Source organism: Pelophylax lessonae (genome assembly GCF_965119305.1).
Source record: "Pelophylax lessonae genome assembly, chromosome: 13".
NCBI lineage: Eukaryota > Metazoa > Chordata > Amphibia > Anura > Ranidae > Pelophylax > Pelophylax lessonae.
The window spans coordinates 99,850,963-99,877,460 of record NC_138780.1 but is presented as its reverse complement, the minus strand read 5'-3'; the positions used below and the strand labels follow the sequence as shown (position 1 = coordinate 99,877,460).

The following is a 26,498-nucleotide window of genomic DNA, read 5'->3' as shown; positions in this document are numbered from 1 at the left end:
TAATAAAAGTTTGCCCACATTAAAACAATCAGGCTAATATCTTAGGTAAAGCAAACAAATTAAAAACAAGCCAATTCCTATTCAATTAAATAATAAAAAAAAAGTTTGAACTTCTGCTTTTGTGCCCACTCCCTATACTGTATGTGATGGCATAAATGAACATTTACTAGAATCTAGGCCAGTATCTAGGAACACTGCCGAGACGTGAACAAGCCAACAGTTTGTTAAAACTATCTGATTCCTTGTCTTTTCTGAAATTTGGCTGAGGTTCCCATGAGTTAAATGTTAGCAGCTGAATAAATCAGGACAGAATTGAGTAGATCTGAGATGTAGTTTATGTTATTCGTTTATGTATTTTATTTTTTCTTACTGTTGGCTACAATAGTTATAAGCAGGAACATTTTGAAGGTACCCCGAAAAAAATAAAACATGGCTATTGTTTGCCTTTTGGCATACAGGGGTTGATTTAATAACACCGGAGATTGCAAAATCTGGTGCAACTTTGCATGGTGGCCAATGATCTTCTAACTTCAGCTTGTTTATTTAAAGGGTAACTCCACTTTTGTGGAAAAATAAGCAAATAAAAAAAAATAATATAGCCATGTTGTAACTGAATATTATTAAAAACGACCTTTCCTTTTCAATCTGCAGCCGCTACCATTTTCTGAAAATGCAATGCAATATGGCTACCTGGAGTTGTTCTGTACACAGAATGTACTGACCACACCCCAGAAACATCATTTCCTGCTTGTGTGATTGGCTCACCAATTTTCCAGAAGTCTGCACTAAGATACAAGTCAGATAGCAGGCATCCCCTGCAACAAAAATGTCAGAGACACTCCCAATAGGAAATCCCATCTAAAAGGATGCAGACCCTGCAATTTTCCTCATTAGAGCCTTGCAGGTGCAGCAGCTGGTTGATAATTAAGAAACACTCCCATTAGACTCACTTCTGAACATGGGCACAGACAAAATAGGCAGCACTGATGGGCACTGATAGGCAGCACTGATGGGCACTGATCGGCGGCACTGATGGGCACTGATGGGCACTGATAGGCGGCACTGATGGGCACTGATGGGTGGCACTGATGGGCGGCACTGATCGGCACTGATGGGGGGCACTGATGGGCACTGATAGGCAGCACTGGTGGGCAATAATGGGCACTGGTGGGCGGCACTGATAGATGGCAATAATGGGCACTGGTGGGCAGCACTGATAGATGGCATTGGTGGGCAGCACTGATAGGGGGGCACCACTGGCAGGCTCTCTGAGCCCTGTTTGCCATCCCTGGTGGCCATGGTGGGCATCCCTGGTGGTCATGGGTGGGCATCCCTGGTGGCTCTAGTGGCATCCCCTCCCCCCAGGGCTGCACTGGTAATCAATCATCTGATTACCAGCACAGACCCCCCCTGTGATCAGTGAGTAATTAGAAATACTCACTGATCACCCCAGCTGCAGAATTGATCCTCTTCTCTTCTCCTCACTGACAGGATCTGTCAGGAGGAGAAGAGATCGAAGCCGTTACAACGGCTGTATTGACATTACATGACGGCTGTGATTGGTCACAGCCGTCATGTGATCAGGAGGGCCAATCACAGGGCCCTCCTGCCGAGGCTTGTTGCTCTGTGTCCTAGGGACACAGGCACATCGAGATCGCGCCGCTGCGCGTGCCCGCGTCGGCGCGATCTCTCTCCTTCTGAAGGACATTCCGGAACGTCCATTCAGAAGGACGAGACTCCCACCCGGCCGTATATGTACTATGGCCCGGGTGGGAGGTGGTTAAGCTTTGCCAAAAAAAAAAAACCTGGAAGCTGATTGGTTTCTTTATTGAGCTGTACCAGATTTTGTACTGTTCAGTTTAAGCAAATCAATCCCAGTATGTTAACAATTATTATGAAATTTTTGGTTTATCTACATTTTTTTGTTTTATTAATTTTATTTTAATATTATTTTATTTTATGTTATTTTAAATGTATTGAATTTCATTAGACATGTATTTGAATCTTGCAATTTTTTCTAAAGCGGTACAAAAGAGAGTTGAAATTGGTGGATTATATGACATACCAGCAGAAAGAAAGGTGCCTTAAATCAGTTATTCCAAATATAAAATATTCACCAAAAAGCTGCAAACATTCATAAAAAAATATTAATAGGATTCCAGTTTAAAGGAGTTGTAAAGTCAGAAGGTTTTTTTATCTTCAGGTTCAACCTTTGCTCAATAGGTACGGCCCCTTTTACGTTGGTAGTCAAGGTGGACCTGATCAGAAGCTCCATTGAGGTCTATGGGCAGGCTGATGTAAACAGACAATCATCCGTGTACATCCATCCATCCAAGTAAAAAAATAAAAAGATCTGCATCCTTCTCCATTTTCCTAGACCTAAATGTGGTGGATCATAATTAATCATAATTAATCTGATTCTAAGGGACGCAGATCTGTTTTTGTACATAGAAAGAAATTTCTCCTCTAGGTGGGATTTTAAGGGCAATAAATGCAGAAATTAAATAAAATCAATCTAAATTTATTGAACAAACAGTATGATACAAAAGATACAAAAGATAAACATATATTTAAAAAGGTTAATAGAGCAAACAAAGGCTCTTGATAAAACACTGTTACAATAACCAGCATAGTACAGTATAAAGTTGGTCCTTTCCTTGTTTTTCTTTTTTGAAGCAATAGATATTAATATCCCTCTGATATAAACTTGTGTGTAAAGGCAGGCGTCCCAATACTTTTGACAATATAAGGAAATAGATAAATAAATAAACATAAGTAAGCATCTAATCTTCCATATGTGTCAAAGTACAAACACATCCCAGGGAGAGGTGCACATTTATATAAAAAAAAGAATTAATAAACCTGGGGGGGAGATGAAAGAAGCCCCCCCCCTTTTTTTTTTTCAATATTAATAATTTAGCTGACAAAACCAAAAAAGAGAATATATATATATATATATATTGTGGGTGTCACAAAGGTGACCTAGATCCTAGTCTGCTCTGATTCACTGATCACCTAATGGATCAGGCAGCCCCCCTGTGTAGAAGGGGCCTGACATACACTATATTGTCAAAAGTATTGGGACGCCTGCCTTTACACGCACATGAACTTTAATGGCATCCCAGTCTTAGTTCGTAGGGTTGAGTTGGCCCACCCTTTGCAGCTATAATAGCTTCAACTCTCCTGGGAAGGCTGTCCACAAGGTTTAGGAGTGTGTCTATGGGAATGTTTGGCCATTCTTCTAGAAGCGTGTTTGTGAGGTCTGGCACTGATGTTGGACGAGAAGGCCTGGCTCGCAGTCTCCTCTCTTATTCCTCCCAAAGGTGTTCTATCGGGTAGTTGGACTCTGTGCAGGCCAATCAAGTTCCTTCACCCCAAACTTGCTCATCCATGTCTTTATGGATCTTGTGGACAGCCTTCCCAGAAGAGTTGAAGCTGTTCTAGCTGCAAAGGGTGGGCCAACTCAATATTTAATCCTACTGACTAAGACTGGGCATCGGTTTATGTGTGCGTAAAGACAGGTGCCCCAATACTTTTGACAATATAGTGTATGTTTACTGGTATAGCCTTCAGGTAATGATTGCTCTGGGTCCCAGTCTCTATATATTGATAAGGTAAAATTGCTGCGCTATAATCATACTATGTTAGCATAAAATATAGATATCAATCTGTATAATCCTTTTAACCACTTAAGCCCCGGAAGATTTTACCCCCATTCCGACCAGGGGGTATTTTGCGATTCGGCACTGTGTGACTTTAATGGAGAATTGCGCGGTCGTGCGACGCTGTACCTAAACGAATTTGGCGTCCTTTTTTTCCCACAAACAGAGCTTTCTTTTGGCGGTATTTGATCACCTGTGCGATTTTTTGATCACGCGCTATAAACAAAAAAAGAGCGTCCATTTTGCAAAAATAGCAATATTTTTCCCTTTTTTTTATATGAAATTCCCCCCAAAAAAAATGTAAAAATCAAAATTTTTTAAAATTTTCGGCCAATTTGTTTTATGCTACCTATGTTTGGTAAAAAAAATCGCAAAAAGCGTATTTTGATTGGTTTGCGCAAAAGTTATTGTGTTTACTAACTAAGGGAAAGATTTTTGTCATTTTTGTTGTTTTTTTTTTTAGCGCGTAATGGCGGCGATCTGCGATTTTTTTTGCGGTACTGCGACATTGCGGCGGACAGATCGGACCCTTGACTGACATTTTTGACACTTTTGGGGTTACCAGTGACATTTCTACAGTAATCAGTGCTATATATATGCACTGTTACTGTAAAAATACACTGGTAGTGAAGGGGTTAACTTTATTTGAGAGGGAGGGGCTGTGTGTGTCCCTAGGGGCGTGATTCTAACTGTGATTGGCTGGGGCTTCAGCTGTATGCAGACTGATCAACGGATCTACATAGTAGATCCAGATGATCAGCTCTCATACAGCGAGGAGAATGACAGGCAGCTTGTTTACACAAGCTGCCTGACATTCTCCCTCTCCCCCGCCGATCGCAGAGTGGCCGGCGGACATCGGGTCCGCCGTTCACACGCGCGGGGGGGTCCGTGACCACTCGGGAGCGGGAGCGCGCCTCCGGGGGCGCGCGCTCGCTCCCTAGACCCTCACAAGCTAGTGACGTAGCCCTACGTCACTTTGCCTGTGAGGGGCTGACCGCCGACGTAGATAGTCGTGCGGCGGTCGGCAAGTGGTTAAAAGAAAAGCAGCTGACACAAAAAGACAAGAAAACAATATCTTCAATGAAATGGTAGGAGATGGTGTTGCGCTAATCCAAATGCACAAATAATGCTGACAAAAAAGAGAAAAGTCCCAAGTGCAATTATAGAGTCCACATAAGTCCCAAAATGGAGGGGTGCAAGAAAGGAAAAGTCCACCACCAAGCAGAATCACAAGATACCCTTACCAACTCATTAGACCCTACAGGGTCAAAAACGCCCAGAGTGTTGATAAGTCTGTGGCAGGCAGAAACCAATCGCAACTGTACACCTCCTCCTGTTGGCGACCGAATTGAACTCACAAAGGTTCCTTCATGTACTCAGGAAACATAAATAGACAATCCCCTCATAGTGTAGCATGTCCAATTATTTATTATAGCAATAAAAGAGAGCAGCTTACATAAATGAGGTCCGTAGTCAGCATTCAATGTAAAAGCGTGTTGGTTTCCCACCAACAAGATGGCCGTCGCGTCCCTCGTCTGCGCATGCGTCAAGCCGTCAGCCAATCCCGACGCGTTTCGTCATACAGTGTTGTTGTCAGGGGTGTATATTGAGATTATATATATTCTGTATATATGTATATTGAGTATATATTGAGAATATTGTATCAATACCCAGGAGCAAAAATGTAATATATTGCAACTTACCCGACCTTAGACTTAGTGGCTGCCTTTGTTTTCCTTTTCTAATCTTTTTTCCTCTATTTTCACCTGGTGATCCTGTCAATAATTCACTTCCTCCCTCACGGTGACAATGTATATTCACTGTAGTGTACCTACATAGAAGTGTTATCATCGCAGGCTGCTTTTTCCAGATTTGAACTATGGAACACCACCTCATCTCCTCCTTCTTATAACAAAGGGAGAGGTGTCCTGTAGTTCATAAAGGTAACCTAGGCAGGGCTGATAAGACTTTTTGGGATTTTAAAATAGCAAAGGGCACTCAGAGTGTTTCACTAAAGGAGTTGAGAATTTTCACTCCATAAGTTGTCTCTGTGTTTACTAAAAATACTGAGTCATTTGAAGATGAATTAAATAAACAGGAATTTGCTTTTCTTATGATTAGATCATTTATTGAATCTTCAGTTTAATGAGTGAAGATTTGCATTACTTTTAGTAAATCAGCCCCATTGTATAGACAGTTTACTAGAGGATATTACAATCCACACCTTGGGGTTTACTCAAACCTGGAGCCCAGGGAATCTGGTGCAGCTCTTCATAGTAACCAATCAGCTCACTGGATTTCTGGCAGAAGGGGATTTCTGGTAAGAGGTATTTTTTGCACATATGAAATGGATTCTGTATACCTGAACACTCAGAGCTATATATAAGAGATTAAAGGGGGGCAAATAAGAGAAGTTCTATGTCAAGGCTTGAATACACTTGTGTGCACATGGACAGACATGATCAGAGCTGCTGATCACGGGGAGATATCTGATGAGCTAAGCAAGGACTCTGACTGCCTGCTGTGACATCTTAAATATACTCTCATCTCAAATATTTCTGGATGTGAGCTTATGTACATCTGCTTGTTGGCACCCATCAATACAAATCAGTAAGACAGTACAGTCATTGAAGACAGGTAGGCCAAAAAGTAACAAAAGAGCTTTCAGGTACAACACTGCACTCAAATATAATAACATAAAATAATAACAATAATTATAATTTTATATATATATATATATATATACAGTATAGAAGAGAGAGTTGTGTGTCTGATCTGCTAGGACTCTGGAATCCAATTAGACATATTAAAGGTGATATGGCTGCTATACACAAATATGTCTTCCCAGATATAGAAATATATGAATAGTAAGAATGAGTGAAGCACTAGCCCTCTGAAATAATGATATAGTATATTGTATGGTATTAGAGATGCAAAAAACGACTATTATTAATAATGTATATACAACATAACAATTAAGTAAAAATCAAATATACAGCAGTGGTGGAAACCCCACAATAGCCAAAACTGCGTCACCCATGCAAAGCAAATTGCAAATACCTAATATATAAACCTAAACATATTCAATATGTGAGAAATATAGTAAATAAAAAGACATGTGATAGTAAAGTAATGCTAATAATACCTCACATTCACACCCAGCTATCCGATGTGTACACCCAGCTATCCGATGTGTACACCCACCTATCCAATGTGTACACCCAGCTATCCGATGTGTACACCCACCTATCCGATGTGTACACCCACCTATCTGATGTGTACACCCACCTATCCGATGTGTACACCCACCTATCCAATGTGTACACACACCTATCCAATGTGTACACCCACCTATCCAATATGTACACCCACCTATCCGATGTGTACACCCAGCTATCCGATGTGTGCACCCACCTATCCGATGTGTACACCCACCTATCCGATGTGTACACCCACCAATCCAATGTGTACACCCACCTATCCAATATGTACACCCACCTAACCGATGTGTACACCCAGCTATCCGACGTGTACTCCCACCTATCCAATGTGTACACCGACCTATCCGATGTATACACCCAGCTATCCGATGTGTACTCCCACCTATCCAATGTGTACACCGATCTATCTGACGTGTACACCCACCTATCCGATGTGTACATCCACCTATCCAATGTGTACACCCACCTATCCGATGTGTACACCCACCTATCCTATATGTACAGCCACCTATCCAATGTGTACACCCACCTATCCGATGTATACACCCAGCTATCCGATGTGTATACCCACCTATCCAATGTGTACACCCACCTATCCAATGTGTACACCCACCTATCCGATGTGTACACCCACCTATCCAATGTGTACACCCACCTATCCGATGTGTACACCCACCTATCCTATATGTACAGCCACCTATCCAATGTGTACACCCAGCTATTCGATGTGCACACCCAGTTATCCGATGTGTATACCCACCTATCCAATGTATACACCCACCTATCCGATATGTACACCCACCTATCCGATGTGTACACCCACCTATCCGATGTGTACTCCCACCTATCCAATGTGTACACCCACCTATCCAATGTGTACACCCACCTATCCAATGAGTACTCCCACCTAGTACACCCACCTATCTAATGTGTACACCCACCTATCCAATGTGTACACCCACCTATCCGATGTATACACCCACCTATCCGATGTGTACACCCACCTATCCAATGTGTACAGCCACCTATTCGATGTGCACACCCACCTATCCAATGTGTACACCCACGTATCCAATATGTACACCCACCTATCCGACGTGTACAGCCACCTATCCGATGTGTACACCCAGCTATCCGATGTGCACACCCATCTATCCGATGTGTACACATATATATATATACATTAATAATGTTTATAAACATATGTGTGTTTTCCTTGTGTGTGTGTGTGTATATATATATATAAATATATATATATATATATATATATATATATATATATATATATATATACACAAATAATATTCATAATAAATAGAAGAAAAGCCCACACATTTATTGTATATATTAAAGAGTGTCTAAATATCCTATCAGGTTCGGGGAATTAAAAATGCCCCCAAACCAGATTGGAGATTTGGATTTTAAAATGTATACTTTAATAAAACATTCTCCATATTTACATACTTAAACAGTTATATCACCATGATCACCATGTTAATACACACAAATAGCTACTTTTCCACTTGCACCTCTATCTAGCTATGAAGGAATATTAAAGTGATAATAATAATAATACTGATGACAACAAAAACAATAATGCTGATGATAATATATATGAAATTAGTAGTAATAATAATAATAATACTGATGGTAACACAAACAATAATGCTGATGATAATTTATATGATAATATTATTATTAATAATAATAATAATGACAAAAAAATGAGGATGATAATATATATGAAATTATTATATTATTATTATTATTATTATTATGAATAATAATAATAATAATAATAATAATAATAATAATAATAATAATAATAATAATAATAATAATAATAACAAAAACAATAATGTTGATAATTTATATGATAATAAATAATATTAATAATAATATTAATAATAATACTGATGATAAAAAAACAATAATGCTGAAGATAATAATAATAATGATAATAATATTAATAATAATAATAATAATAATAATAATAATCTCTCTCTCCTTATATATGTATGTATAATTATTTTTATGATAATATCTAATACAGGCATTTGTCTATACTCATAATATCTGAACTCTTGTATAGTCAGTGCCACCCTTGGCTTCTCTCCAGCCCTGCAGATATCAGTGTTTGGGGGCATCACATGTTGCAGTGGCTGATGTGCCCTGTCCAGCTTCACCTGCTCCCCCCCCCCCCTTGTATCTCTGTGCTGTTTATTGCTGCCACAATGATTTCTTCACCCCTGTCATTCCCTCTTATTAGACACTGATAACACTGTGTAAACTCTGCAGAACAAAGACAGGCAATGGGTAAATCTTATACCAATCACATCCCCCTCCCCTCTGGCCCTTTACATTTGTGTAAAAGAGAAAAGCTTAGTGATATAGAAACATACAGCCAGTAGGTGCCCATTGAGTAGGGATTTTTCCCATAGGCACAGCATGGGAGGGACCCTTTGGCTGAATAGCTGTAGGAGTGAGGCAGATAAACTTGGAGAACACCTTTCAGAATCTCCCCAGTGCTGCCTGTGTTCTACACACGGCTCAGACCTCCAGAGCCTTTACTATTGTAGTCATTAGATCTGAGCTGCTGGCCACATGTACTGAGGAGCTTCCACCAACCCTGACATCCCTCCAAAGAGGACTTTCTGATAACTATTCACTGTACACACTGCAAAGTATGTCTCATCCAAAGGTTCTGATAGGAGAGCAAAATAAGCTACAATGTATCATGGTATATGACAACATCCTTCATAAATTACAAGAATAATGGCCATCACTCCAGAATGATATTCAGATTTCTACCCAATCCCAAAATCACATTTTCTGCAATCTTATCTTCTGGGAAAGTGATTTTTTTTTAAATTCTTTTTTCTATTTTTTTTTTTTTGTTTAGATTTCTACCCAATCTCAAAACCACATTTTCTGCAATCTTATCTTCTGGGAAAGTGATTTTTTTAAAATTCTTTTTTCTATTTTTTTTTTTTAGATTTCTACCCAATCCCAAAACCACATTTTCTGCAATCTTATCTTCTGAGAAAGTGATTTTTTTAAATTCTTTTTTCTATTTTTTTTTTTGATTTCTACCCAATCTTAAAACCACATTTTCTGCAATCTTATCTTCTGGGAAAGTGATTTTTTTTTTAAATTCTTTTTTCAATTTTTGTTTTTTTTTAAATATTTGCAAACATCTTTTAGCAATATATATTTTTTATACGGTGTATACAATTTTAATTAGTTCTCTATACACGATAGGCTATCAGCTACTAAAGGACCACAAGCCCTTCAAAACTACATTTGCTCATGTCACCAATGTTATTACATTTTTTATTTCCTTTTTTTTTTTTTTTTTTTTTATTAATCATCATAATGTGATTGGGTGTTTCATGTGAACAAACTTTCCTCTTAAAGAAACATCTTTGACATTTTTATAGACCTATTAGTTGTTTTTTCCTGCAAAGTGCATACAATTGTCATTAGTTCTCTATATGTGATAGGGTATCAAATAATAAAGGTCCACAAAACTACATTTGCTTGAACCTGTTCAACTTTTTCTGTTTTTCTCTTTTTTTTTTTTTTGTTTGTTAATCATAATTAACGTGATAGGGTGTTTCAAGAGAACAACCTTTGCCTGTAGGAAATCAGCTGCGTAGTGTTATTTTCCTTTCAAAGAACATTTACAAAATAGGCACATAAAATAAATAAAAAGTAAACAGAAAGAAATAAACAATAAAATAGGACAAATTGATAAAAAAAAAGACTCAAACATGTTATGAGTTTTGTGTTGTAGGCATTTTACATTAGTAAATGAACATACATTTTTTTTATAGTTTTTTTAGTTGTTTTTCTGTCTGTCCTTCACAGAATGAACTGCTCAAAAAGAAGAAAGGAGCAATAAAATGTAATTTTTCATCTGAGAGAAATGTTTGTTTAAAGAGGCTGGCCCCTGTTGATGACAGCAGGAAATTTACATCAAAACGTGGATGGTTTATGTGGATTTATTTATTTAACCAATGGACCTTTTGCTTAAAAGGTTTGTATTCGGTTTGAAGATCTTTCCCACAAGTGATGTGTCACTAAATATAATGCCATTTTCATGCAATTAAAGAGATCATCTGTAGATTGAGCCACAGTGACTTATTAATGTGCTCAAGATGTATGGAAAATATTTATTTAGGCTAATTTAAGGCAGTTTGTAACATTGACGATGTAATTTCAAGTTAAAAAGACATGATGTGCTTTAAAAACCATGCAGGAATTATCAGCATTAGCATCAAATATACAGATCAGTAGATGGATAAATAATAATATTAATTATTATTTAATATTTTTTTTTCAATTATAATTTTTATTTAGGGTTTAAAGGATGTACACACAAAGAAAAAATATATACATTATTATCATGCAAGTTGACAATATAAATAAAAAGTCTCATTTAAATAGACAAAGAAGAGGTACATTTCTATCCTGTTCCCCCCTCTATCTTAATTTCATCTATTCCTGTCCTCTCGCCCCAATCTCCTTGTCACCAGTTGCACATATTATTTAATATTTTACAGGATTTATATAATGCCAACTGTTTGCACAGCGCGTTACAAAATTATGGGAGAAAATACAGTTACAATCCATCCAATACAGGAGGATTTCAGAAGGCTCGGTTACTAAGAGTATCAATCAATAGATAGAGAGATATGAAAAAGTATCACATAAAATAATTACTTTAGGATCTCAGTGTTATGCCCCACAAATATTCTCTTCCCCACTGGCTCTGTGTTTGAGCGCTAGTAGTAAGCAGATGATTATATCAAACTAATTATAAACCATATTTGAAGCATAATGCTACCTAAAGTTTTAAATAAAACAAACAACTTGTTTTAATTATTACATTTTTTTTGTTTAATAGATGGGGTTCTATTTATTTAATTTAAAGGGGGTATTTCACACATGTGTTTACTTCATATAAGCAAGATCAAGGGATTTTTTAAAAATAAAATATTTAGGATATGGGATATTTAGAACAATCCAGTGTAGAATTATTATTTGGTAAATCATTCGGTAAATCAAGGTTCTTGATTATTCATTTTAAATATGTCCATCAATTACAGATCATTATGTAAAAAAAAAAAAAATGCTACTTGTATCTTTTGCATTTATCTGATGGGTCAGCAAGGAAAAGTAAGTATTGAATGAATAATATATAACAATAATAATATATAAATAAATAAATATATATATATAAATATATATATATATATATATATATATATATATATATATATATATATATATATATATATATATAAATAAATATAAATAAATATAAATATAATAATAATAATATAATGAATATAGCAGTATTTACTGCTGTTTTTTTTTTTTTTTTTTTTTTTTAGAGTGCTTTATGTAATATAGTAACTATGTTACTAAAGTCATTTTTTATCAGCCGCTGATAAATTAATGGTACAACAGGGCTGTTTTGCTAACATATTAGAGGCTGTTTACTTAACAAATCTTAATTTTGCAAAGTGCATGTTCACATAGCATAGGAAATAAAAATAAACAATGTTCACTTTAAAAGCCCATGTGCAAAAAAATAAAATAAAATAGGATTTTTGTTTGTATATCATGGGATGATTGTACTGAATACAGCCTAACTCCCTAAGCTAAGTGAACGCCTTGCAATGTAAAAATACATTTAACAAATTGAACAATCCTAATTCCTTCAGGAAATCAACCTTTTTAGTATGATTTATGAATTAGCAGAGGCTGTTGCACAATTGAATGGTCACTAAGCCAAAGGAATATTACTAAATAAGGTAAACTTACACTCGCTTTGAATACCCAATCATGTACAAGTAAAATTTAAACAATTTCTAGCATGTGATTGGTTGATTGAATTGAGTGCTATTTCACTTTATTTACTACACTCTTTGACATTCGCTTTGCCAAGTGAACAATTTACTCCTTTAATAAATCAACCTAACAGATTTAAGCCTGATACACACGAGGAGATTATCGGACTTTTCGTTTTTTTGGGGTTTTTTTGCATGCTAGTCTCTAAATTCTAAATTCTCCTAAGACAGAAGAAAAATTCGGAAGTCAGGTAATGTGTTGTAGTATATTTGTATTGCATTTTTGGATGAAAACTGTACTGATTAAATGAAAATTATACGATCTGATATCGTAGGAGAAAGATTTTTGTATTTGTCCCTTTGGATATTTTTGTACGATAGCTGTGTACTAACGATCAGATGGTAGTATGATCGATTCCAAAGCAATAGTTCTTGTACGATTTTCTGATTGTGTGTAGGCTCCTTATTGAAGAGACTGGAGAGATAACAGCGCAAAAGTCGTGATAAGACTTTTCAGAGATTATCACAGTAATAACTGCCTAGTGAGGTGTTTAATAAATGGTAATAAGTCATGTAGGAGCAAAAAAACAGGGGATTTTCACTCTTTTCTTTACCATGAATTCTCAGTGATAAGTATAGAGAAAGCAAAAAGAAAGGACCTGTTTATTGAACGGTACAAAAAATGCTTTATCATCTTGATAAATATGGAGAAAAGTTCTCTGGATTTATCACCAAGTGAGACTTAGTTCCTTTTTTGGTGAAAAACTGAGTAAAGAGCTAGAAAGAGGCTATTTTACATATTAATCAGGCATAACTACAGGGTTGCTGATGCTGTAGAACAGGGGTCTCCAAACGATGGGCCTCCAGTTGTTCAGGAACTACAATTTCCATCATGCCTAGTCACGTGTCTGTGAATGTCAGAGTTTTACAATGCCCCATGGGATATGTAGTTCTGCAACAGCTGCAGGGCCGTAGTTTGGAGATCTCTGCTGTAGAACATCCAATTGGGCTCTTTGGAGTACATAGTTACATTGTTAGTCAGATTGAAAGAAAAGACACAAGTCCGTCTGACTCAACCAATAAAAAAAAAAAAAGTAAAGAAAACCCAACCATACAATCCCATATACACAATCCAATACCCGCAGTTGATCCAGAGGAAGGAGAAAAACCCTCAACAAAGCATGATCCAATTTGCTACAGCTGGGGAAAAAATTCCTTCCTGATCTGCAGAGAGGCAATCAGATATTCCCTGGATCAACTTTACCTATACATTTTAGTACCCATTTATATTAAGTACACCTAGGAAAGAATCCAGGGCTTTTTTTTAAAGCAATCTAGTGAGCTGGCCAGAACCACCTCTGGAGGTAGTCTATTCCACATTTTCACAGCTCTTATGGTGTTCATTATCATCTATAGGACTGTTTTCTGGTGCACAGATGTATCAGAAAAAATGCACAACACATTTCATTGTTCAAGCGACAAAATGAATGCGCAGGTTCACTTTATGATGCATAAAATACATGCGTTATTGTGCATTGTACCAATGCATTTTAGTGTTTAAATTCATTTTTCTTATTTTTTATTTTAAGGGCTCCTGCCTGCTTAATACAACACAAGTTAGGTTAAGTTTACTATTTTTTTTTTTTTTTTTAAAGGGCCAAAAATTTGACACTTCATGCACTACAGAACATTGCAACATGCTACAGTGTGGTGGCATGCGGGACGTACATTCTGCAGACATGCTGCATTTTACGCAGCACACAACAACACAAAGCAACTTAGTGCAGCATTAGAGTGTGAACTGGACACATAGAAAACAATTTTTTTCATTAGGGGAAAGCACTCAGAATCTGGTGCAGCTGTGCATAGTAACCAATCAACTTCAGCTTGTTCAATTAAGCATTGACAATATAACGTGGAAGCTGATTGGTTTCTAAGCATCCTTGAAAAGTCTTCCCCGTCCTTCTCTCCGGTCTTTTCTCTGCACATCACAATGATATTTCACTGCTACTTATCAAGGTTTATCACCACGTTAATTCAGCCCCTTACTTAGGCTAAAAAATCACAGTGATGTGCAGAGAAAAGGCAAACCATGATAATGCAAGGATTACCACAGTTAATTAAATAGACCCCTATACTTAAAGCACGACTCCACTTTTGTTGAGAAAAAAAACATTCCCCTCTGTGTGATCTATGTATATTACAAGAATTGTAACAAATTTTGTTGCAGATTCCTACATTTATTTTGAAGAAATCATTGTTTGTTCCTCTGTGCCTCTGTGCTGCGTGGGTCAAATGGGAGTGGTTTCATAATTATCTATCAGCTGTGGCAGCTGCAGGGCTCTAATGAGGAAAGCTGCTGGGCCTGCATCCCTCTATCAAAAAAAAAAAAGTTTTGTCTATAGTTCTACTTTAATGATCACTGTGAAGTGGATAACTACATGAACATACAGCTGTATAATGGGAATAACCCTTACCACTGACAAACACTATTCTGTCTTCCTCTGTAGAGTCTATATGCCAGGATTTTTCAACCAGGGTTCCATTGAATCCTAGGGCTCCTCCAAAGGTTGCTAGGGGTTCCTTGAGCACTGAGCAATTTCTGCCTCTTAGATAAGTTCCCACTGGCACCAGTGATCTTTTAAGATATCTGTAAGGTGGTAATTCTTCCCAATGACCACAAGTATAAGGAGCATTCTTCCCAATGACCATCACACTAATGTATCATGGGTTATAGATATAGTAAGTTCTAGCAGGGGTTCCCTGAAACCATAAAGTTATTTCCTTTATGTTGAAAAGGTTGAGAAAGGCTGCAATATAGGGATATAATTAATGCATTCTGTATATGTATAATTATAGTATATCACCTTTTCAAGTGTGGTTATTTAACTTTTTGGATCTTATTATATGTCATATAGGAAATATCCTTACACCAAGCTAAATTACCTTGATACTTTTATTTCAACTAATAATAAAGTAGTTGTCAAAATATTATAGATGCTTATAGGTCTATTTCATGCGCACAACACAAGCCAAATCTACAATTTGTTATGCTGGAAATAGCACTGGTGCAATATTTGGGTTATAAAGTAAAAAAGTATTGTCATCCTTAAAATCACTGAACTTATATTTTCTTCAAACATATGATTATGTGAAAATAAAGCATTTTTATTTTCTTTCATCCTCAGCAGATGGTTGGGTGTTTAGAGTAAATGCAGATTCACCTGACTAAGTGAAAAAAAAAAGAAAAACACATCAACAGTGAAAACACATTTCTGCACTCCATGTATGCATTTTCTCAGTCTATTTTAAAGTTTAGGATATTATGAGATGAAAGTATTGCAGACATGGTAAGGGGAATATGAGAAGGAAACTTACTTTACTGTGGGTGTTACACCGCTCTACCACAGGAGGGAGCCCTGAACTCCTGGGTATATGTTTTCTGCAGAGACCACTAAGAATTGCTGTGTTTGAGGGATAAGATAGCTGGAAGGGTCAGAAATGAATAGTTTGGTTTCTTTATAGATGTACACCAACTCCGCAGACATTCATCGCTTAAATGTGAGCCTAATCACTAAAATTTTTTAAAAAAATTTGAAGAGGTTATTTAAATTTTTCAAACATTCTCAATATTTCAATAAAACAATTGATGCAAAAGGCTGATCCTGCACTACCCTTTATCAATAATGTGTGCAAAGTTTAAATTAATTAAAGTGCTACAGTGTTTGCAATATCTTAGTGACAAGCAATAATATGAACCAAATATGGTAATAACCATTAAGCTGCTTCAACCCATACGTTCGAATTTTCATTTTATTTTCATATTTACTTTGGTCACTTAGGGCTCTTTCACACGTGCCCCATTCAGCCCTATGGAGCAGCGGATGTCAGCGGTGACATGTCCGCTGACACCCGCTGCCATCCGCATCCGATCCTGTCCATGAAATCTGGACGGATGGAAACCCTATTTTCCATCCGTCCTGGCGATCAGATCAGATGGGATCGGATGAGAGCGGACAGGTGGTCCGCTCTCATTCGATTCCCCATAGAGGGCAGCGGGGGCTGTGACACCTCCCTCTCCGCACTGCAAGCGGAGACGGAGCTGTCATCTGCCGGCTCAGCGGGGATCGCGGATTGATCCCCGCTGAGCAGCACGGATCCGCCTACGGAGGCGGACCGTGTGAAAGAGCCCTTAATCCACCTTTGCACGGGTGACACACACACACCAAATAATCACCTAGTAATCTTGCCACGAAGCTTCCTGGTATACAATGCATTCAGAAAGTATTCAAAGCGCCTGACTTTTGCCACATTTTTGTTATGTTACAGTCTTTTTTCAAAATGGATTAAATTCATTATTTTCCTCAAGATTCTACAAACAATAACCCATAATGACAATGTGAAAGAAGTTTGTTTCAAATCTTTGCAAATTTATTAAAAATAAAAAATCACAGGTACATAAGTATTTACAGTCTGTGCCATGACACTCAAAATTGAGCTCAGGTGCATCATGTTTCCACTTATCATCCTTGAGATGTTTCTACAACTTGATTGGAGACCACCTGTGGTAAATGCAGTTCATTGGACATGGTTTGGATAGGCACACACCTGTCTATATAAAGTCTCACAGTTAACAATGCATGTCAAAGCACAGACCAAGCCATGAAGGAATTGTCTGTAGACCTCTGTAGTCTGTAGAACTCCCAGACAGCATTGTATCCTGGCACTGGGGAAGGGTACGGAAACATTTCTGCTGCATTGAAGGTCCTATTGAGCACAGTGGCCCCCATCATCCATGAATAGAAGAAGTTTGGAACCACCAGGACTTTTCTTAAAGCAGCTGAGCAATCGGGGAGAAGGGCCTTAGTCAGGGAGGTGACCAAATACCTGATGGTCACTCGGACAGAGCTCCAGAGTTTCTCTGTGGAGAGAGGAGAACCTTGAAGAAGAACAACTATCTCTGCAGAACTCCACCAATCAGACCTGTATGGTAAAGTGGCCAAACGGAAGCCACTCCTCAGTAAAAGGCACATGACAGTCGGCTTGGAGTTTGCCAAAAGGCACCTGAAGGACTCTCAGACCATGAGGAACAAAATTCTCTGGTCTGATTAAACAAATATTGAACTCTCTGGCTTGAATAGCAAGCGTCATGTCTGACGGACACCAGGTACCACTCATCACCTGGCCAATACCACCCCTACAGTGAAGCATGGTGGTGACAGCATCATGCTGTGGGGATGTTTTTCAGCGGCAAGAGCTGGGAGACTAGTCAGGTTTGAGGGAAAGATGAATGCAGCAATGTACAGAGGCATCCTTGATGAAAACCTGCTCCAGAGCACTTTGGATCTCAGACTGGGGCAAAGGTTTATCTTCCAACAGGACAACTACCCTAAGCACACAGCCAAGATAACAAAGGAGTGGTTATGGGACAACTCTGTGAATGTCCTTGAATGGCCCAGCCAGCCTGGAGAGATCTGAAAATGGCTGGGCACTGACGGTCCCCCATCCAACCTGATGGAGCTTCAGAAGTCCTGCAAAGAAGAATAGGAGAAACTGCCCAAACATAGGTGCCCCAAGCTTGTAGAATAATATTCAAAAATACTTGAGGCTGTAATTGGTGCCAAAAGTGCTTTGAATACTTACGTACATTTGTTTTTTTTCATTTTTAAAAAATTTGAAAAGATTTCAAATAAACTTCATTCACGAACATAATGGGGTATTGTTTGTAGCATTTTGAGGAAAATAATTAATTGAATCCATTTTGGAATAAGGCTGTAACATAACAAAATGTAGAGCAAGTCAAGCGATTTTAATACTTTCCAGATGCACTGTATGTTGACAACTCTCTATCCCTCTGTTCCAAATGTGCTCCTGTGCTGTCAGATTAGATTCTGATGGAGACTACAAGTGGCCCTGAGAAATGCCATGCAGCCATCACTGGAGTGCATATAAACAGAAAATGGCCGCAAAGAGGTTGCAGAAGATCGTCAGCACTACGGTGCAAACAGAATACAAAAAGGTTAAATAGGATATTTTATTATTATTAAAGCGTAACTCCACTTTTGTTGAGAAAAAAACATTCCCCTCTGGATGATCTATGTACATTACATACCACCAAAAGAAAGCTCTATTTGTGGGGAAAAGGACATACATTTTGTTTTGGTGCAGCGTTGCACGACCACGCAATTGTCTGTTAAATTAACGCAGTGCCGAATCGCAAAATAGGGCCTGGTCAGGTAGGGGGTAAAATCTTCCGGGGCTGAAGTGGTTAAAGCGCAACTCCACTTTTGTTGAGAAAAAAACATTCCCCTCTGGGTGATCTCTGTACATTGCAAGGATTTTTACAAACTTTGTTGCAGATTCCTACCTTTTGTTATTCTGAAGAAATCCCTGTGTGTTTGTCTGTATCCATGTGGGAAAGTGAATCTATAATTATCAATCAGCTGTGCACCCGCAGAGTTCTAAAGAGGAAATCTGCTAGGCCTGCATTCCTTTAAACATCTTCCTATTGGGAGTATCTCTACAAAAATGAAATTTTTGTTGCAGGGGATGCCAGAAATCTGACTTGTATCTTAGTGCAGACTTCTGGGAAAATCAGTGAGCCAATCACACAAGCAGGAAATGATGTTTCTGGGGTGTGGTCAGCATACATTCTGTGTACAGAACAGCTCCAGGTAGCCATATTGCATTGCATTTTCAGAAAATTACAACAGCTGCAGATTGAAAAGAAAAGGTCATTTTTAATAACATTCAATTTCAATATGACTTGCATCGCAATTGTATACGCTATATTATTATTTATTTGCTATTATTTACCCCACAAAAGTGGAGTTACCCTTTAAAAATACCATGAAAACGGTTTGTGATACAATCCATTGTGAGCAGTGAAGTAGCAAGGGCAGCACACAAATGTCTGTCATGACAGGTGTGCTTGAAAGTAATTAGGTTAGATGAGAAACATTACCATTAGAGATGAGTAAATTCTCCCAAGTTCGATTCAAGGGGTGTTCATTGAATGCTGCGTAAAATTTGCTAAACCTGAACTTAGCAGTGAATCCCTTTAAATTCTATAGGGGACAAATCCTACTGATGATTTCTGGTTATTTCCAAGACTAATAGGCAAGCTAGTGTCAAAAATGTCATGAAAAGCTGGGCAGTGCCTTGGACAAAGCTATATTGTTTGATAGAATATTGTACAGCAGGAAGAGGGCCCCTTTAAGTGACTTTGAGGACGCATGGAAAGAAATCCCTGGAGATACCTTTAAGTTTGCATCATGTATTTTGAATGTGTTAGTTATCTTACGATTAATACAGCGAAAGCACCTCAGTCTCATTCATTACTACTTGAAAAAAATAGGCTTTATTAAAGCAGAACTTTACCCATAACAAATTTTTTTGATTACAAACGAATAACAATTGTTTTGATAAAAAAGAATGTTCTTTAGCAAGGAACATACACATTCCACATTGATCATTTTGTTACCAAAATGAGTGTATGCTGTAACTGTCACCTTGTTTCTTCTTGCTGGAGGCTGCCATTTTGCTGAAGCCCAGAGCCCCTGAACAGATGTAAATCATGAAGCAGAACTAAACCCATCGATTTAACGGTTTAAAAAAAATAGATATATTCCCAGAATGCCGGGATTGTTAACTGTCCCATTTGCTTGTGACCTTAACCAAATTGTAAAACCATCAAAAGGCTGGTGACATAACTTATCACATGAGCAACACCCTGGCAGTTGCAGATCAAACAGAAGCAGCTTCCTGGACTGTAAAGAACAGGAGGGTTTAATTCTGCTTTAAGGCTGTCATGAGATTGGCCTCTTCAGCAGTGCCTAAAAATGGGGAGCAATTGAGCATCATGTGCAGAGCAGGTTTCCGGACACAGGACTGCCCTCTGCGCTTCAGTGTAATGGCCTTTATGCGCGCCGGCGGCCCCCCCCCCCGGCTAGGATTCTCTTTCTGCACCACAGTGGGTCCTTTCTCCTGGCCATCCACATATCCATACATATCTAAGAGATAAAGCACTGGATTATCCCGATTTGACTATTGGCATTTGTCCATCTTCAATGCCCTCACCGCCATCCGGACCTATGTGGTAACATGCTTGTAATACCTGGTTTTATTTGTTTAATAAACTGACATTTACTAAGGATCGCTGCCTGCTGCTTCTCCTTGACACCATATTGACATTTCTGTGCGCTGTCCGTTTCTGGTGCTAAATTCCTTTGCATTCACATCCTATGCTTGGGACTGACAGCACAGGGATTGGTTCATTTGGTCATTCAGTGTCTTCCTGGTTATTTCCTTCACAGGGGGGGTCTTGATTTTTAGTGCCTGGACTTTTTGTATATAAAATAGCAGAGCAGGGTGAGACAGTATATTACTGGATTTTAACCACTTCAGCCCCAGGAAAGGTTTGACAGGGCAATTTTTTGCAATTTGGCACTGCGTTGCCATCCGCTTGCTCAGTGTCCCCTTTAAAAGAAATGGATAGTCCCGATTTTCTTTTTTTTTTACTTACTTTGTTATTGAAGAAAATATACTTATCTTTCTTCCACTTCTTCCCTCTGCAGCCGTGGCCAGCGCCGTCACTTCCTCCTTGCATTGATTCCTGGGAGCTGAACGTCATCGTGCCCAGAAGCTGTGCAGGGATGACGCGCCTGCCCCAGAAGTGACGAGCGGGGCCGGTGCAGTGCATTGTGGGACCGAAGAGGACACAGAAGAGGACGTAGAAGAGGATAGCGCTGGCTTCAGCTGCCCACACCTGAGATGGCAGCGCTGGAGAAGAAATTTTCAAGGTAAGTATTTCTTCTAAATGGTAAGTGTGACCGGGAGAGTTCAGAGGCTATCCATTATGGAATGTACTAGCCCTGACTGTCCCGGGGGTATTTTTAGTGAAAAATAGTTTCCGAGGCCGGAACTTCGCTTTAACTGACAATTGTGTGGTTGTGTGATGCTGTACCCAAATACTATTGATGTCCTTTTTTCCCCACAAATAGAGCTTTCTTTTGGTGGTATTTGATCACCTGTGTGATTTTTCGTTTTTGTGCTCTAAAAAAAGAACATCAACTTTGAAAAAGCACCAATATTTTCTACTTTTCTGCTATAAAACATTCCCCAATAAAAAATTGTTAAAAATCAAATTTTTTACTAGTTTAGGCCAATTTGTATTTTGCTACATATTTTTGGTAAAATAAAAAAAACAAAAAACACATAATAATTGGTTTGCGCAAAAGTTATCGCGTCTACAAACTAGGGGAAAGAAAGATTTATGTCATTTTTATTTATTTTTATTTTTTTACTAGTAATGGCAGCTATCTGTTATTTTTAGTGGGACTGCGACATTGCGGCAGACAGATTGGACCCCTAACTGACATTCTTGACACTTTTAGGGGGAGCAATGATATTACTACAGTAATCAATGCTAAAAATATGCACTGTTACTGTAATAATGACATTGGCAGGGAAGGGGTTAAGTGTCTTCCCTATATGTGATTTCTAACTGTTTTGGGGATAGATTTAACAGGAGGCAGAGAGAGATCTGTGTTTCAGCTTAGCTGAATTATACAATCTTTTCCTGCCTCTCTGACAGGAGAGCCGTCTCACATTGTTTACATACCAGATGGCTCTCCTGTCAGTTTTGCCGAAGATTGCAGGAGGCCGGCGGCGATCGAACCCGCTCCTCCCGCGGTCTGCCTCCCATCGTGTCTAATCACAGTGAGAGAGCGGCACATAATCACGTAGATCTACGTGATTTTGCACAGCCGAGCCGTCCTGCTGCAGTAAATCTGCGTGGAGCGGTTGGCAAGTGGTAAGTGGTTGGCAAGTGGTTAAACAGTATAGACATTTATTTTTAAAATGAAAAATGGAAAGAATATATATATATATATATATATATATATATATATATATTAAAAAAAAAAATGAAAAATGGGTTGGAGTTTAATGTATCAGGGTTTTTGGGAAGGTATATTTTAGTTTTTGTTGCCAGGCCTTTTTTGGTGTAAAGCACAAAATATTTATTCCCCACATATTTATTTTTTGAGGAAGCGCTGTGCCCAGCATAAAACATGTCAGCATAGAACCCCATTACTGGTGGATATTTTTAAAAAGGAAGAAGATTATTGTGCATCTTGGTGTGTGGCATTCCTAATGTTTGTTCAGTTGATTGCTTTGGTGTAGACGTGCTGAACCAGCACCTGAGATGTGATTGTGAATTGTGGGGCCAGATCTCACTTGGTCATGTGAAATATTTGATACCTATTATTCTATACAGCCACCCTGGATTTTTATTGGAAGACTCATTTCGGTACTTCTTGGTCCCTACTGACCTCTTCCAATGAGTGTGTCTCCAGGGACAAGGGAGCAAGGGTGGGTAGCTACAAAATGAAGCATACAATCCTATGTTCATAGGTTGCCTACCCTTCCATGACACCCAAAGGAGCGCTGGTCAACACCTACCCCATTGTCTTCACTAACAACCTTACTATGCAAGGTTTTTGATGGAAAAAATCTCCCAAAACCCCCTAATCTCTCAATATCTGTATTCCGACTTTGCACTTCTACTGCTTCTCTACCAGCTGAGGAAAGACATTCCCTTGTTTATGGTCAGGACAGTCTCACACTAACATTTTTCCACCAGCCAACACTATTTTTTATGGATTTTTTGATGATAAACTATATTTGCAAATAAACATTTTTAAACTTTTAGTTGTTGACCAAGCAAACAAGGGCAGGGATGGAAAGGCTGTAACTAAAATGCTTACAATCGACTACTGTGTATCAAGGATGTACCACTAGCTGGAGTTACATAGTTACATAGTAGGTGAGGTTGAATAAAGACAATAGTCCATCCAGTTCAACCTGTGTAGGTGTGTGTGGCTGTAATCATCTCATATACCCCTGAATGTTCTGATCCTTGAGATGTACGTCTAAGAGCCTTTTGAAAGCCACCATACTACCCGCAGAAACCACCTCTTGTGGTAGAGAATTCCACAATCTTGTAGCCCTAACAGTAAAGAACCCCCCACGTTGCCTGAGGTTAAAGCGCTTCTCCTCTAATCGCATTGTATGCCCTCGAGTCCTCATGCAATCCCTTCAACTGAACGGCTTTTTTTTCTAAGCTGAGATCCCCATTGAGATATTTAAAAATTGCTATCATGTCCCCCCTCAGGCGTCTCTTCTCCAGGGAGAATAAATCAAGTGATTGCAGACGCTCTTCATAATTAAGGTCCTCCAATCCCCTAATTAGTTTAGTTGCCCTTCTCTGAGTTGACCCAATATGCACTAGAGGTACTAGGCTGCTTCGCTACATGTGTCAAGAGAACCAGGCTTGGTTTACAGAAGTCTACTAAAAATCCACTACAGATATTACTGATAAAATAGGAATTTGGTCTAGTGAGTTTATAAGCAAATGTAAATTTTTGTACGTGTATAAATCTGCACTATCCTAGATGATTGGATTTCATGTTGGATTTTAGAATTCTGCAGGATATGATAGAACCCATGCACCATGCACAGAATGTTTTGAGTATTGCATAACTTGATCTTCAATCTGTTTAACAATTTGAGCAGCTATTATTTTTTTTGCAAATGCTGTAAATTCACAGTATGTAAAAAGACTGCTCGAAATGAGGACTAAAATAATTCCACCACAGCAATATGTTAGCCAGTGTTTGCACATAGGACAGCATGTGAAATATTTTTAAGCTTACCTTTATCTGAATGGCAAAGGATTATATATATATATAGAGCTCATGACGAAGTAACTCGTCCATGATATGCGTAAAACACGGGCTTGTTGGTTTACTTACCTGTTTGACTGGCTAATCCTCCTTTTGCCTGCTTTGGGTTTGCAATAATTTGCAGCTTAGCCAATGCGTGTCTGTAAAGAGAAAATTCTTTAGCTTTGCTTTGATATTTTTCTTTACTCTCTACATGTTTATTATGGTACATTGCTGAGCTTGAAAGCGCATATCGATAATTTTGCTATCAAACAGCTTATATTTTATGGGTTTATGTATTAGAGAGGAAGGTAACAGTTTAATGTGGATCTATCATGTAATTTACTATCAGGTATGTTCTTATGGGGTTAATTTACTAAAAGTGGAGATGCAAAAATCTGGTGCAGCTGTGCATGGTAGCCAACCAGCTTCTAAGTTCAGCTTGTTCAATTAAGCTTTGCCAAAAAAACCTGGAAGCTGCTTGGTTTCTATGCAGAGAATTTTAGTTGCACATATGTGTAAAATATTTTTTAGCATTACTTTTGTTTGCATGTAAAAAAAAAAGATTAATAATTATATATAATATATATATATATATATATATATATATATATATATATATATATATATATATATATATATATATATATATATATACAGTATCTCACAAAAGTGAGTACACCCCTCACATTTTTGTAAATATTTTATTATATCTTTTCATGTGACAACACTGAAGAAATTACACTTTGCTCAACACAACTCACTACTCAACACACAGCCATTAATGTCTAAACCGCTGGCAACAAAAGTGAGTACACCCCTAAGTGAAAATGTCCAATTTGGGCCAAATTAGCCATTTTCCCTCCCCGGTGTCATGTGACTCATTAGTGTTACAAGGTCTCAGGTGGTAATGGGGAGCTTGGTGTGTTAACTTTGGCTTTATCGCTCCCAAATAAAAATGAAGATTTGATGAAAAAATATACAGGCTGGGCAGTTGGAGCTCTGGAATCAAAGAGACAGAGGGAGAGAAACAAAAATACAGAGCTAAACTTAGGAGCAGAGCTAAAATTAGGGCCAGTGCTGAGAGGGGGGGGGGGGGTCCACCCAGGGAGGGGGACTAGTGAGGGATGACTGTCTCTTTTTCAGCAGATAAAAGCTGGCAGCAGGGAGAGGGGGAGAGACCAGCTTTCAGCTGCAGGAGGAAGAGTTCTGCAATTGTCGTACATCACTAATCCCCCTCCCTGTGTGGGCCCCCTGCGTGTTTTCAAGAGGACCGGTGGTCCCCCCCTATCAGCGGCCCTGGTTTCACAGCTTAGAATAGATGATTATCAGGATTCATGGAACATCAATAACGATTTATGATCTGACGCTATGATCCGACGCGTTTCAGTTGAAACCTTTCCTCAGGGGTATAATAAATGGAGCTATGGATATTCCTACATTGTGTTAATAGAAAAAAAACATTGTTTCAATCATATAACAGATATATTACATCTATATATAACATCATTATTGCAATATAGTTGGTTGCATACCAATCAAGATATTCCTGGTGATCATAAGCTGTGTGAATTAAAACCAAAAGCCAAGGAAAAAGGGGAGAAAAAAGGATGTGGTTGTCTCTGTCGCACCACACGCGTCCTAATGGGGATGCCGGTGTCACCAGGCCCTTGTTAGTATCTCACGGAGGTCCACACTAAAGAGTGGGCCAAAATATCCCTGCGTCCAAGAGAGAAGCCTTTCTTACAGACATCAATACATATGATTTATCAGAGCTTATTTGACAAAACTAAGAAGGGGATTAATTGGAATGACAGAAGCTAACTATCTGAAGGTCCTATCATAATAAACACATATCTAAATTGGAACAATGAATAGAAATGATCGATACCTGTGTATTAGAGTATAGGGATATTACATTGATTGCTGCTTCGGTGTACCAATTGTTGCTAATGGAGAGTCCAAAAAGTCCCCAAGCAAAATGCTCCTGAAGATAATGCCTAGAGGGGATGGTAAATATTGATTTTAGAG

The 26,498-nt window shown here is 38.4% G+C and overlaps 1 long non-coding RNA gene across 2 annotated transcripts in view; it reads left to right on the top strand.

The window, feature by feature from the left end:
• The window catches only part of LOC309543353, a 75,276-nt gene that overhangs the window by 42,225 nt on the left and 6,553 nt on the right, over positions 1-26,498 (top strand). For both annotated transcript variants that reach the window (XR_014224782.1, XR_014224783.1), the window contains one exon: positions 10,754-10,922. This is a non-coding gene — a long non-coding RNA (uncharacterized lncRNA). The remainder of the gene's footprint in view (positions 1-10,753; positions 10,923-26,498) is intronic.